Genomic DNA, 9,572 nt, shown 5'->3' with positions numbered 1-9,572 from the left:
TGGGGCCGGGCGAGGCACTTTACTGCTGCTGTCGTGGTTGTCCCAGGCCCCGTCAGAGGGCGCAGTGAGGGGCTTCCCCGTAAAGCTGAGGCAGTGCCTGCCGGGAGGACATGCCTGCCAGTGGGCACAGTGATTGGCATGTGTAGGCGGTGAGGAGGAAAAGGCCTGGCCCACTACCACAACCGTTTGCAATGCCCCAACGTGTTCCTGCCCGCCAGAATCTAGCCTGTCAGCAGCTCCATTGCACGTCAGCCCTTTGTTCCCATGAGGAACTGCTCTCTAAATGTAGAAGCGTTTTCCCTCTTCCATTGTCTTCCTGTTGTACTTCTTCTCCAGTAGGGCAGCCCGCTTGGCATAGTCAGTGGGGCTCTCTCTCACGGTCACCCTTTCTGCTGAAAGTGATATGGCACCTTCAGCTCGCTGTTGACAGCTAGCATAATCTCATGCCTTTCATGTACTCCTCCCCCCGCAGTTCCAGGGGGCTTCGCAGACCAATGGGGCTCCATCCTCAGAGTCCCAACACCCAGGAAGACGAGCAGTTCCCCGTTCCTTAGTATTACATACTCGCATCGTTGTGCCCCCCAAGGAGGAATGAGGTGCCCCAAACTGAAAAAGAGCTCTCAGAATCTCTACACAGAGTACTCTGCACGGTGAAGATAGTAGCGGGGGCCGAGGTCGTAGATAGAGTGAGGAAAAACGGTAAGGCCGACGAACCTTTGTTGCTCCCTTCACAGTCAGCAGGTGTGGGACCAGCAGTTGGTGCAATGGCTATGTCGCTGGACTCCCACGTAGTCGACTGTGATTCGAGTCCCAGACCCGGTGGCTTAAACTCACGCCAGGTGCATGTGCGTGCTTGCCCAAGATCCTGAGAGGAGAATGGAGGAGAAGGGATAGCGGCGTGGCCATCCCCTCTGGGGGGTGATTTCTCGCTTTCTGTCTCTGTCTCTCCGTCTCTGTCATCCTGGCGAGCGCATGCGCCCTATAGCAAAAACCTCTCAAAAAAAAAAAAAAATCAGCAGGCACTACCTTCAGTCCTACTTGTGCTGTGCCTGCTCAGGTGCCCGAGGAGTTCTTGGGCCTTTATGTCCCTGGGTGAAGGCTGCAGAGTGGGTGTGGAGAGCCAGCACTCCTCTCGACGGGGACGTCAGTGGGAAACTGCTGGTTTCTGAGCCCTAGGATCCCGGCGGGTCCGAATTAGCCATCCAGCATCAGCATGGACGAACCCAGGGCTCAGCTTGGGTGACAGGCCTTCCAGAGGCCGGTGCTGCCGCTCAGCTCCCTGGGCCTTGGCGGGAAGCTGGACAGGCTGGACTTTGATTTCTGCGGTTTCTCAGCTTCTCATCCGTTTTCAGCTCTCCATAGCTCGAGTTGCATATATTTGTAATGAAAGTCACAAGTGAGTGGGTCTGTTTCATTTTTGGGACCTTACATTTATAATAGCCAGTTCTTCAAAAATGCCGTGTTCCTGAGCTCTTCATCATACAGACCTTCTCCTTTCTCTCTGTGTCTTTCTGCCCAGCGGGATCCTCAGACTTCCGTAGTCCTCAGCCACTGTGGGACCTGCCTGTGCCTGCTCTGGGACATCCTGGGGGTTCTGACTCCTGTCACTGCGGTAAGTAGTCCCCTTTGGAGAACCCCCACTGAGTGCGAACTGCAGCTGTGTCTGGAGGTGTCTCGGCAGGCGCCTGCTGGGGCTCCCTCCGTGAGGAGCTGAGGCCCGCTGCCCACCCTTCCATGAACGCTCGCCGTTTATGGTGCTTGAGTCCCCTAGGCCTTGTGGTGTCCTCGCTCTGAAGACAGTGGGGGCATCTCTGCCCATCTCCTGCTGCTCCTCGGGAGCTTCATTCCCTTCTCTTCACATGGACCGTGGTCCCTGAGCTTCGTTCTGCCCCTCTGCTCCCTCTGAGGCTGTCCTGGGCTTCTCTCCTGCCGTCCTCCGCTTCTCTGTCCTGTCTGCGCTGAGATGCCACACTTGCCTTTAAAGCCAAGTGGCTGCCCTAAGTTTCTCTTGCTGAGTTCCAAAGCCGGGACAGCAGCCTTCCATTACAGTGAGCTCCCGGAGGCCTTGTTTTCCGGAGATTATGGACCCCACCGGCCTCTGCAGGCCTCATTCTGATGGCTGCCACCTTCCCAGCGTGTGCATCTTTTCGTCCTCATTTTCTTTTGGGCCTTTAGACTTGAGACCATTTTAACGATTTTCCCCTCGTTGACTCACCCCTAGAGGACAGCACATGTCTTAGGACAGGGATTTGTATCTTTACCTGGTCTGGGCCGCAGTGCAGGATCCTCTGTGAACTGTAGTCTGGGTCTCTGAGTCACGCACACCGCAGAATTGTACATCATTTCCACACACAGCTGGGAGGTGAGACAGGACGAAACCCTGTCTGGTGATGGCCAGCCCCCAGGGGGAGCCTCCGACTTCTCATCCTTTCTCCCCCGCCAGAGGCTGATTCTCAGACTCTGGGATCCTCCTGCCCTGACTCCTCTTTTCCATGGCTTCTGTCCTGGGAGTCTGGCTACTGTGCCCAGTTAGAAGGTGAGCCCGCGTGGGTGTGGGCTGGCTTTCCTTTTTCCTGGCCCTGTGGGCCCAGAGTGCTGAGACTGGGCTGCTCCTGAGCAGACAGGCCTGGCCAGCTCGGCTCTCCTTCTCCCACGGGCAAGGGTGGTCTCTTGGCAACTGCCCTGTTTGGAAGCTGGGGGTGAGTGTGCCTTGCCGTGATGATAAATGCTCTTCTCCTTTCTGGCTCCTTTCTCTCCTCTGCAGACTTCTTTACCATGGGTGGTAGGGCCAGAGATTCAGGGCTAGTGTTCTCTGAAGTCCTCTTCCTGCCAGTTCATACTTTGGCCTCAAGTTCAAGGTTGCCGCTCGTGTAGTGACCTAGTCTGCTGTGGGTGCTGCGTTGGGAGTTGGAGCCTCAGCTCAGCCACGCGTATGTCTCGCTCAGTCCTCTCAGCACCCTACTCCTAGGCAGGCTCGCCATACCCTGGGAGTTAAGGATGTCCGGCGGGACCCCTGGCCACCCCGCCGCCAGCCATGAGCAGCGTATTTTTCTGGAATGACACCGGGTCAGGTTGTCTGGTTGCTGGGTCTCGTCACCTGGGAGTCTAAGCAGAGGACAGCTGCTCTGTCCACCCCTGCAGGCGTCCACCTCGGTCTGTCGCCAGTGGCAGTACTGCACTGCAGTGGTGGTCCTGGTTTACGTGGAGACCAGGAAGTACAACGGTGGTTTCCAGGGGTGGGAGTGGAGCGGGGAAAGGGTTCACCGAGTGGGGACGGTTGAGCTTTGCAGGCTGGAGAAGCGCCGGAGGCCTGTTCACGGTGGTGTATGCATATCATCGAGCCACCATATGCTTGTAAGTAGCCAAGAGGGTGACTTCTGAGTTTGTGTTTTTTTCCTATTAATACAATAAAAATGCACAAAGGAGAGCCAGGATTCCAGATTCGTGACATTTTGACCTGCTTGCTACTGTGGCCAGTCTCCTCCCAATGTGGCTAAGGACAGTTCTGCTAAATACCCAGGTGCCTCTGTCCAGGAGGCAGACCCAGCCGCGGTGCCCTTCCCTCTGCTGTGTAGCCGGGCCCCTGTGCACTTCAGGCCTAGCTTTTGCCTTCCTGAGAATGGCCTGAGCCGCCGGTCTCTGTTCCTTCTCCTGGGCCCAGACGCGGATTTCGTCCCTTTGGCTTTATTTCTCCAGCAGTGGAAGGAGGAAGCGGGCTTCGCATGCGAGGCATTCTCACTGTGCCTTAGCGCTGCCCGCCCCAGGCCTCCGGCCTTCCTGCCCCGGCCCTCCCTTTCCCAGCTGCTGCCCGGCTCCAGAGCAGGAGGTCGCTGCCCAGTTGTGCAAAGCTGGACTCAGCTGAAGGGAAGTGACAAGAGAAGGCAGCCTGCAGGAAGGAGTGACTGATGTGACAAGGTTCTGTTGTCCCGATGTGCCCTGACCCTTTCTCGTGTGTCTGGAGCACCCCGAGGACAGCATGGGTCCTGAAGCAGTGGCCATCCTTGCGTGGGGGTAGGAGGCTCTGCGTGACTAGCAGCAGGCCCCCTTCCCATCCCACGGCTGAGCACAGTGAGCTGGTGAGAGTGCCGCCTATGGTCACAGAGCTCTTTGGTGGCAGACCAAGGCTGTGGGCTTCTGCCTTTTGACCACAGGCCAGCATCCTCCTCACCAGGCTGTGAAGGTTCTGGAAGCTGTGTCTGTCACACAGTTACCAACTGTAATAGATGGAGCCGGGGTGGCCTCGTGCACATGCTCACGTGGGACCAGCACGAAGCAGGTCTGTGGGGACGAAGAGCAGGACAAGCAGGCGTGCTGTGGGCCCGAGCACGTCTCACAGGGGCCGGCTGCTTTACAGAACGGTCTGTGGGGTCTGTGGGGTCTGGAGGAGGACCGCGGTAGAAGGGGAGGGGCAGGGGACAGACACGGGGCTGGAAAGCAGTGTGTGACTCTGAACGGGGAGGGACCCCGGTTATGGGAGGTTGGGTCACCAGGTCTTGGGAAGCCACTGTAGGCAAAATGCCAGCTTGGCAGATGAAAGAACGTGTCACGCACTAATTAAAGTAAAGAATGAAGACACTAATACTTATTTAGCCTCAGCTCTGCTCTGGGCACTCCCGTGGGCACCCTCACACCTTTTATCTTCTTTAATTAGCCCAGCCGCGGGCTGCAGACGCGGCCATCTGCGTATGATGTCTCCGTGAGACCGGCCTGCGTCACTGAGCAGGTGGCAGGGCGAGCCGCACCCCTCTGGCCACTGCCTGGGTGTCTCTTGTGAGCAGGCTTACCAGGAGCCAAGCTCAGGAGTGAGCCCAAGTCGCCCTTTACGGCTTTCAGAGCGCCCGCACTCAGCCTTCTCGGACGGGGGCTGGCATCATTTATCTCCTCCGTCATTTTTGCTGCTTCTCTCTGGACCTGATTTTATAGCCAAAGAAAAACGAGACAGATTCTTTTGCTTTTTATCTTTTCTGCATTAGGAGTCATTAGGCCAAGTGGCGGGGAGACCAGTGTTCCCAGGCTGGCATGGAAGCTCTCCCCCTTGCGGTCATTCCAGCCTGGAGCCCAGTCATGAGCTGTTGAGCTTCCCCAGGAGAGAATGCAGGGGGCTGAGGACCGCTGATGTGTGGGCGGCCGTGCAGGGAGGGGAGCGAGGACAAGAGGAGCCCAAGGAGTCCTTCCACTCCAGGAGGAGGGGTGGTCTATGGGTAGAGACCAGACTGCCCTCCCTGGGGACTCTGGGGAGGGCCGAAGGACAGTCGTCAGGGGTCTTCCTCTCGCTCCCAGCAGTCATTCTGGAGCGTGGTCCCCTAGCCACGTCGTGGCGGGCTGGGCAAGAAGGCGGCAGTGACTCCAGGCCTGTGCTGCCAGCAGAGGAGCAGAGTTTCAAGTCTGACCCCTTAGTTTATTTAGATGATTCTCAGAGTAGGAACCTCCTTTGCTCAGTCTAGGAAGCTGACCTGGAAACCCTCGGGGAAGTCATCCCTGTTATCATGAGACAAATGCTTTGAATGGGTGCTCAGGGCTGCTGCTGGAACTGGGTGAGGAGCTGGAGTGCTCGGCAGTGCGTGTTCCTGGGATGCCACTGCAGGCTGAGCTTGGCTTTGGGGAGCCCCGTTTTGAGGTCACACAGTGCTCCAGTGACCATGGCGGCATGCATAGGTGCCTGGACTTAAGGGCCTGGGGAAAGTGGGAACCTCCGTCCATTCTGCACTGGGCTTTGGTGTGGACGACTTTGGCTCTGGGGTCGTGGATGCATGCAGGGCTCCTCCAAGCCGAACTCCGCCATCCCCGCTCTGGCCCTCTACTTCTGCAAACTGGAGTCAGCCCTGGAGGACGAAGAGGCCCCAGGTCACGTCTGTGAGTGAGAAGCACATGGAGCGTGGTCTGGCAGGGGGACCTTTCAGGGTACCCCCAGCTCTGGTGGGGTGGAGGTACTGCCCCTCAGTGGAAGCCAGGTAGCCTCCTGGCGTGAGCTGGCATGCGTGCGTGTCTCAGAAGTGCAGGGTGCTGTCTCTTGGTCTCGTCTCACTCTCTCTCTCTCGGTCATGGAAGAAATAATTAAACTTTATGTTTTAATTTTAACTTTTTATTTGCCGTGTGCGCTCTCCAGAGATGGCGGGAGAAAGCACTCCCAGTGGGGAGGGTCACACCGTCGCTTCTCCCACCTCCATCCTGGGGGGAGCTTGGACATAACATGCACACATGCCCAAAGAGTTTGTCCAGCCACCAGGGCTGAGAGTCGACCTGCAGATGGCCATGTGGGACCTGGTTTCATCCACTACAGGCCCTGAGTCGGCCTCAAATAACCTTGAAATAAAGCAAACCCAAAGGAAATGCAGCCGTGTTGGCCTGCAGGAGCTGCTTGCTGTGGGGCGGCCTTCCCGTCCTCTTCCACGGGCCACCTGCTTGGAACCCGTCCTCCCCACTCCACAGAGCCCGTGGCGGTCTCGTGCTCCTTCATCACCTTCCAGGTTGTCTCCAGTAGAGGCCTGGCTCTGTAGGGCTTCCGAGGAGGGCCTGTGAGTCCTTACAGGCCTAATGCTCACACTGGCTGTCCCCTTGAAAGCTGTCGTAGGCGTGGACGCCGAGACCGTAGGGTGGCCGTGGGTGAGAGGCAGTCTCGGGGATGCTGTGCACCTGGGTCTGCAGGGTCTGGCGGCTCCAGCTGCGGCCTCCCTTACCTGTAGGGGCAGGCAGGACTAGGGCAGGGGCGGCCCAGCAGTGGTCCTTAGGGTTCATCCCTTTCTGTTCCGCAGGTGGTCCTGTGGCAGATTTGCTGCCTTTGGCTTCGGCTTTTGCTCTTTCTCCTGTGGGATGTAGCTTCACCCCCCAAGGCAGTGAGACTGGAGGTGGTCCGAACGGTTTATCTGGAAGGGATGACTATGCCTGACTCCTCCTCACAGGAACTTGGGAAGAAGTGCCGCTGGGTTGATGGGAAGGCCCACACGCCCTTCTTAGCGGAGGCCGAGTCGGGCCAGGGCTCTGGCTCTTGCTCTGGGTGCTGACATGCCTCCCCTCCGGGGTTTGCCAGCGCAGCTTTTCCGTCCTCTGCTCCCCTCTGCCTTCCAGCCCCTGCCTTTCCCTCCTGTGCCAGTATTGGCTGGTGGGGTTTGAGGGAGGGGGTCGTGAGTTCCCTTCACAGCTGCCTCTCTGCAGTGCACCTGGTCCCTGGATTCCTTTGCTCTCACAAGACAGGAAAGAAAAGTCCGTCTTCCTGCATCACTCACAGAAGTCCAGGCACACACGGGGCGGCCACGGTGCGTCCGTCAGTCAGCCGTTCACTGCTCCTCTAGGGGCCGCCTCTGCCCCTCCCCTTTCTGCTCGTTTTGTTTTGCTATGGGGCATGTGCAATGTCAGAGAGGGCCAGAAAATGAGAAATCACCCCCAGGGGGATGGCCATGCCGCAGTCCCTTCTCCATTCTCCTCTCTGGATTTTGGGCATGCACATGTGCTTGGTGTTATTTTTTTTTTTGAAGAATTATTTAATTTTATTTATTCATTCATTTATTTTAATTTGACCAGAGACATACAGAGAGAAAGAGAGGAAAAGTGAGGAAGCAAGTTGCCAGGTCCAGGACTTGAACCTGGTGGTCAGCCTTGTGGGAGTGTCCAGTACCTTAACCACCACTACTGGTCCCCTATGCCTGGTGTGATTTTTAAGCCACTGGATCCAGGACTTGAACCACACAGTCAGCCATGTGGGATCCAGCCACCCCAACCGACACAGCCCTGGCTGGCCCTGGCTGACGTGTTTTAAGACTTTGTGGACTGCGTGCCGTCTCCCTCCTGGAAGCCTCAGCATGTCTCTCAAGTCCTGGAGGCAGGCCTCTACACCAGGTGGTGGTGGCCACAGGTCGCTGCCACCAGTGTGATCTGGTACCCGGTCCGATCACACTTCCTCGGCTGTGCACAGTTAGCAGCCGGCTTGCTTGTGTCAGATTCCTGTGTCTCCCTTTGAAGAACACCCCCACACTCCATGTCTGCCCTTTCCTCCTCACAGACAACAGGCTACCCTTACAATCTGGCTCTCCTTCCTTATTCATGATCATGTGCATGTGCGCACATGGGGCAGGGGCAGCGTCTCCACTGGGGCCGGCCACTCTGTGGGCCCCTTCCTGCAGGCTGCCAGCCCTTTGGCTCTTGGACACACACACACCCCCGGTGTGTCCAGGCTGACCGGGCCAGGGACACAAGCCACCATCTCCACCTAGGGTTTGGCTTCTAGCGAGCAGCAGGTTCCTGCTGCACTACAGAGCTGGCCCTGGCTCGCCTCTAGCTGTTTTTCTGTTTGCTTCCTGGTATTCTCTGCCCGCCCAGTTCATTCAGGCTCAAGTCAGTGCCTGGTCCCGTCGTTAGGCAAGAATATGCAGGTGGGTGTGCGTCTGCTGTGGTCAGAGCAGGAGGCGTGCGCCTTGCTGGCCCTCCGAGGCGTGTTACGTTGGCCCCGTGGCTTTGGGTGATGACAGCCTGACCCTGCTAACGCGAGTCACTGGGCGTCTCCTCGGGTCCACAGAGGCTGTACCCCAGGGCTGCTCCTTGAAAGGTGCGTCGAGGGAGCGGGTGAGATGCGGAGTGCTTGGCCTTCAGTCGCCGTTCTGAGGTTAAGGAGCTGTGCCTCATCACTGCTGGCGTGTCCGGCGCCTTGAGCCTGTCCTGTCTCTCGCCCGCCGCGTACCCTCAGTGCGGAGCTGACGCCTGTCATTCCCGTGGCCCACTCCATTGCCTCCCTTACCCTCCGTGGAGCTCGGCCGTCCCACCCTGGCCAGGGGGAGTCTGTGCGCTTGGCAGGGCTCCCCTGCCCCTGCCTACCAGACCATCCAGGCTCTGCCCGAGGCCGGCAGTCCTGCCTGCACAGGGCCTCGCTGCTGCCCGGCCTGACGGTTCCCAGGCCTAAAAGTAAAAGATTCAAACATATTTCTTTTTAGGGATTATTTTATCTCTATTTATCTATATGTCTACTTATTTACTTACTTTTAATTTGACCAGAGAGGGACAGAGAGAGAGAAAGAGAAAGCAAGCAGCTGGGTCCAGAACTCGAACTGCGGTCAGCCATATGGGAATCCAGCACCCTTAATCACCATGCCACCTGCTGGCCCCCACACTGATACTAAGTGCATTCGATGTTACGGGGCTTTCCCTTCACTGAGTTCATACTTGCACTTTCGTTTCTGGCGAATCTTGGGTTAGCACTTTTGATGGCATTGAATTTCACAGTGATGTGTGCTGCCCGCACGTGGTACCTGTCCTTCGGAGCCCGCGCGTGTGTTACCTGTCCTTCGGAGCCCGCGCGCGTTACCTGTCCTTCGGAACCCGCGCGTGTTACCTGTCCTTCGGAGCCCGCGCGCGTTACCTGTCCTTCGGAACCCGCGCGTGTTACCTGTCCTTCGGAGCCCGCGCGCGTTACCTGTCCTTCGGAACCCGCGCGTGTTACCTGTCCTTCGGAGCCCGCGTGTGGTACCTGTCCTTCGGAGCCCGCGTGTGTGTTACCTGTCCTTCGGAGCCCGCGCGCGTTACCTGTCCTTCGGAACCCGCGCGTGTTACCTGTCCTTCGGAGCCCGCGCGTGGTACCTGTCCTT

At 57.8% G+C, this 9,572-nt stretch overlaps 1 protein-coding gene across 1 annotated transcript in view; it reads left to right on the top strand.

Annotated features, from left to right (window-relative positions):
• ZNF664 (zinc finger protein 664) overlaps positions 1-9,572 on the top strand; it is a 27,462-nt gene that overhangs the window by 10,859 nt on the left and 7,031 nt on the right. The window contains exon 2 of the mRNA XM_006149227.3: positions 1,520-1,612. The gene's annotated coding sequence lies outside the window, so the exon portion shown is untranslated. The remainder of the gene's footprint in view (positions 1-1,519; positions 1,613-9,572) is intronic.

This window comes from Tupaia chinensis, unplaced genomic scaffold (assembly GCF_000334495.1).
Source record: "Tupaia chinensis unplaced genomic scaffold, TupChi_1.0 Scaffold000258_1, whole genome shotgun sequence".
Taxonomy (NCBI): Eukaryota; Metazoa; Chordata; class Mammalia; order Scandentia; family Tupaiidae; genus Tupaia; species Tupaia belangeri.
This window is presented reverse-complemented; position numbering and strand designations above follow the sequence as displayed.